Below are 6,000 nucleotides of genomic sequence, written 5' to 3' on the forward strand. Positions count from 1 at the left end.
TTCTCAATGGGGAAAAGCTGAGAGCCTTTCCCTTAAGATCAGGAACACAAGAAGGATGCCCACTATCCCCACTGTTGCTCAACATAGTAGTAGAAGTCCTAGCCTCAACAATCAACAACAAAAAGAAGGAAAAGGTATTGAAATTGGCAAAGAAGAAGTCAAACTCTCTCTCTTCACAGATGACATGATACTTTAGATGAAAAACTGTTGTGGCCGGCGCGACAAGAGGGAACAGGGTTGAAGGATAGGAGAATGAAGAAAGGGAATGTGGGGAACAGGAGGGACACAGGCAAACGTGTCAAGCAAGTGCCAAAGTTTATTTTGCAGAGTTCTGATTTATACCACACAGTAAGGGAATCACCTCCTGTACATCTGGTGCTAGTTTCTATTTTGGCCTGGGAATAGCTGGTCGTGCAGAGATATCAGACCGCCTTGACCTTTGTGGTTTGAACACTTAGGCCACAACTCAATATTCACAAAACACACGAGCTTATTAGCTTAGTCTTGAGACAGCAGCTGCAATGGCAACAAGCCAAACCTCCCAATGTTCTCATATCAATCACCAGGGACACATGGTGGCATTCTAGAAATAGCTCACTACCTGTGAAGGTCCTCGGTTGAAGAGGTTCCCAAGAACTGTTCCTCTATTGGGTTAACCTCTTCTAGGTACGAGGCCCCCAACAGAAAACCCAAAAGACTCTACTCCCAAATTACTAGAACTCATACAGCAATTCAGTAATAAGACAGGATACAAAATCAATGCAGAGAAATCAGTTGCTTTCCTATACACTAACAATGTAACTGTAGAAAGAGAATTTAAGGAATCAATTCCATTTACAACAGCACCAAAAACCAGAAGATACCTTTCAAAAAACCTAACCAAGGAGGTGAAGGAACTACAAAGAAGACATCCAAATGGCCAACAAACACATGAAGAAATGCTCAACATCCCTTGGCATCAAGGAAATACAATTCAAAACCACCATGAGATACCACTTAATACCAGTCAAAAATGGCTAAAATTAATAATTTAGGAATCGACAGATGTTGGCGAGGATGTAGAAAAAGGGGAACCGTCCTACACTGTTGGTGGGAATGCAAGCTGGTGCAGCCTCTCTGGCAAACAGTATGGAGGTTCCTCAAAAAGTTGAAAATAGAGTTACCCTGTGACCCAGCAATCGCACTACTGGGTATTTACCCCAAAGATACAAACATAGTTATCCAAAGGGCACATGCACCCCGATGTTTATAGCAGCAATGTGCACAATACCCAACTAGGGAAAGGGCCTAGATGTCCATCAACAGAAGAATGGATAAAGAAGATGTGATTGATATATCTATATATATATCATCTATATCTATATCTATCTATATCTCTATCTATCTATCTATCTATTTATATCTACACACACACACACACACACACACATACACACTAGAATATTATATAGCCAGTAAAAAAAAAAAAGAAATCTTGCCATTTGCAATGATATGGCTGGAACTAGGGGGTTCAATTAGAGAAAGACAACTATCGTATTACCTCGCTGATGTGTGGATGTTGAGAAACAAGGCAGAGGATCATGGGGGATGAGAGGAAAAATTGAAATGAAATGGGATGAAACCAGTGAGAGAGACAAATCATAAAAGACTTTTAATCTCAAGAAAAAACTGAGGGTTCCTGGAGTGGTGGATGCTGGGAGGGATAAGATGACTGGGTGATGGACATTGGGGAGGGTATGTGTTATGGTGAGTGATGTGAATTGTGTAAGACTGATAATCAGGGGTACAGGCCTGTACCCCTGAAACAAATGATACATTATATGTTCATTAAAAAAGACTTAAAGATGTGAGGGCGATCTGATTGTGGCATCTGTCACCCCATTGTTCACCAGGGTTGATTCGGCTGATCTGGCTGGCTAGGCGAGTGTCCCCTTCCTCCCTCACCACTCCATGTACATCCCTCCCAAAGCTGCACACTCAGTCGAAGAGGATGACCTTCCCTGATAGAGCAGAAGACCGTTCTTGGATCAAAGGTATACGAGTAGCTGTGCTCCCCTGCTAGAACCTCCAAACAAGCTCTCCAGGTTCATTTGTAGGAGAACGTAGGATAGTCAAGCTTCTAAGACCCCAGACACACCCAAATGAGGCTCTGCATGTGGCAGTCTGCCTTAAAAAAAAAAAAAGACAAAAACAAAGAGTCAATAAAGTAAGACTAATTGAAAAAGGAAATAACAGAAAAAAGAAAAGGAAAAATTTTAAATGAAAGATAAATCATGAAAAAAACCCCAAAACCTTAAATTCTCTATATTATTTTCCTCTAGTCCTAGAGTTTTGCAGTCCTATGTGCTCTGTAAACTTGGTGTTCCCTGTTGTTTCATCTGGTCTTCTGAGGAAGGGGCCTGCTGCTCTGAATCTCAGGTGCCTTTGCCTGGGTGGAGTTGCACAGCCCCTTGTCAGGGGCCCGGACTTGGGCTGAGCTGCTACTGATTGCTCTATGTGGCTTTTGTTCCCCATAGGTGTTCTGCGTCTCTCTAGAGGATGAAAACAAGTAAGGCCTTGCCCGATCTTGAGTCCCGGTGCCAAGAGATGGCTGTCCCCTCTCTTCACTAAACCCTCAAGGATAAGTGGTCTTCACTTTTGTGTGTGCCAAAGTCTAAAGATGCCTGTGGTGTGTGCTTGCACGGATCCTCCCAGCAGAATGCAAAAGCTCCCTGAATTTCTGTCCTTTGTAGGGTCCCCACACAGAGAGTGGTCACCCGGTCAGGCACTCCTCCATGCTGTCCTTCCTGGGGAAGGCATATGGCTACAAGTTTTCTGTCCTTTGAAGTACCCCTACACTCTGAGGGATTGCACAATTGTGCACACTCCCATGCCATCCCTGGTGGAGGAAGTAACAGGGCTGCCACTATTTTCTCCTTTGCAGGACACCTGCAGGAGTGCTGTCACCGGATCATGCTGCAGTTCATCGTTTATGGCGAACCGAGTTGAGGGTCCCCTCCCAGGTTTGCTGACCCTCACTGCTTTCTTCATTCCAATGCTTAGGAACTCTGTCTGCTCATGCACCTCTGTTCTTTCTGTGACCTTGGAGATTCTAAGACCACACTGTCACACCTAGGATTCTGCCCTGCTTCTAACTCAGCACCTTTCAGGCACAGATGTCTCCCATTGGAGCAGACTTATAAAGGTTCTAAAAGTGGGCTCTGGGGCTATATCACTTTCTAGTAGCCAGTTTACAGAGGCTCTCTCCTTCCACTGATTATCTTCTGAGATATCCCCTCAGATTCTCCAGACCTCCTACTTCGCAAAAAGTGGTCACGTTTTGGTTTGTAGAATTCCTGCAATTCTTTCCTTACACCTCAGTCTGAATTCATAGGAGTTCAGAATGATTTGATAGTTATCTACCTAAATTCAGGGGACCAGATAAAATGAGGTCCCCTACTCTTCTGACATCTTGCCTCCCTCCCCATAATGCAAATTCTATAATCCATGCAAGAAGAGGAGGTGACTTATATCATACATAATGAATTGAACAGATCTTGCTCAATATGTTTGGTGTCAACAGTGGAAGGACTCCATATACTCTAAAGCCTTGGTTCACACAATGTGCAACACAGCTTTCCCTTCCCTGTATTTCCATAAACTAAGTCACCATCCACCACACACAATCACTGTCTTAGTGTTCATAAACACAAGTTTCCAATTTCACATCAGGTATTGACAGTCCAACCAATCCAAACCTCCTTCAGCAACAAATAATGATCGATCAGAACTATCAAGATCTTAGGGCACCTGGGTTACTCAGTTGGTTAAGCATCTGACTCCTGATTTCAACCCAGGTCATGATGTTCCAGGTTGTGAGATGGAGGTGTGTGTTGGCTCCATGGTGGGTGTGGAGCCAGCTTAGGATTCTCTCTCTCCCTCTGTCGCTCACTGCCTCCATGTTCCCCCTCTCTCAAAACACTAAACCAAACCAACCAAACAAACAAAAAAACCCATCACTGTTCTCAGCAGCAACTATTATGGGCACCCAAAGCACCTTCACACCACTGTATGAATGGATCCTCCAGCACGGGGATTTTCTTCAGCTCTATCGATAAAGAAAAGCTCTAAAGATGCAGAGCATCACTATTAGAAAAAAAGGTAGTTGCTGGAACCGACACTTCTATAGAGTCATGGACGGATGAGATGTGAGGGAGCAGCTTCCTAGCGAGACTGGATTCACTTTTGCACCTGGGAAACCAGTGTACTGGGAAGAGATCAGGGGGATACCTTAAAAGGAAGGCAGGTCAAAGGGCTGTAAGCCTGCATTATTACCATAACGTTGCTATAGACTTACTGATAAACATCATTCTTTTGACTCTCTGTATGTAATTCTGTGTAAGGCCACAACATTATTTTCCATACATGTCCGCTCCCTCACTGCATACTACAACAAAGGACCCTTCTGCTCGAAGACCCAATGGAGTAGTGTGTAAGCATTTTGGATGAATAATTTGAAAACACCATAAAGGCTTACTCATCTCAACAAAGTATTCTGTCCTCTTGAAAATATAAGGACTATTTTCAGCCCCTTGCAGGTCTGGCATCACAGATAATAGATCTTGCAGTGGGCCCAGGGTGTGTGGACACCAGATCACAGAAGAGTGGCATCTCTTTTCCTATCCATTCAACACCTCCACGTACATACTTGGAAAGGAGGAAAACATACATTTCCTTTGTCTCTCATCCACAGTAGAGCTGGTGTCAAAGGTAACAATTCTCCAGGATGGTTAGCATCCTCTTAGAGCACCCAATAACTCGTTATTTGCAGTGAAAACTTGGATGTAATAATACCTTGCTTTACTAACTACCCCTTGTCACTTGAAAAAAGAAGCAAAATTGAAATAAAACAAAAGCATTCATTTGGGGTCTTAGAATTGCAATTCAGGAACATCAATTCAGGTAGTAACCCAAATTGTGTCCCACTAGGGAACAAAAATTTGAGGGTTTTTACAACAACAGGGAATGCTTATATACGTTGTTAAAAATAGTTATGATTGGTGTTGGTGGTAGAAAACTAACCTCAGCTAAATAGAATTGGTTCTCTGATGGCTAGAGCCATCATTGAGCAAAAGTCCATTATTGCTGCAAGTTGTAGAGGTTCCTACAGAGCCCCTGGAATATTCCTGGTTTAGTCTTGTTCAAAAGTTCATTTATCCACCTAGTGAGGACATGTGTAAGACCCACCTCCTTAATGACCTTGGGCTCCATTTTAAAACGTCTCAACATAAGTGACCCCATTTCTTTTCACCTCTCACACATTTCAAAAGGTTAGAAGTCATATTTTAAGCATACTTATATTTTTAATATAAAAAAAGACCTAGGGCACTTTCAGCTACTAAAATTATATCCTACAGCTATCAAGTCATAAGCCATACTTATTTGTTTCTTCCCTAATGGTCCCATAATGATAAATTTTATTAACATCAGGTTATTATTTATAATGCAAAAACAGCAATGAACAGAGTAGTAACATTTTTTATTTCCTGTATCTTTTTCAGTAAAATGTCTATTTAGAAGTTCAGGGTTACTGTATTATCATTGCTATTTTGAAATCAGCTGGACAAAAATAGGAATTGATGTTCTACCAACACAAGTTCTATAAAAAGATCATTCTAGCTTCACAACTGATTCAGTCACATTTTACCTAAATAAATTAATTTGACCTAACCGAAAATGTTAGTAATTTTCTAGCTTAAATTCAATTAGTTTTAGTTACTGGTAGAAAGCCTAGATACCCAACTTGGCTGTTAAAAAAAAAATGGTAAACAGGTATTCCGAGAGGTCAGTATGCTCAGTGCCCGTCATGCTGACTGCACACAACAGGCACGGAGTAGATGTGTGTGGATGGGATGATGGAAGAGGAGATGATGAGTGGACAGAACCAACAGAGCAGGCAAGGGGGAAGGAAAATCAGGAGGTGAGAAGGAAGACCCAGAGAGTCCCTAAATCCAAGCTGTA

Source organism: Lontra canadensis, unplaced genomic scaffold (assembly GCF_010015895.1).
Source record: "Lontra canadensis isolate GAN:19392208 unplaced genomic scaffold, GSC_riverotter_1.0 scaffold240, whole genome shotgun sequence".
NCBI lineage: Eukaryota > Metazoa > Chordata > Mammalia > Carnivora > Mustelidae > Lontra > Lontra canadensis.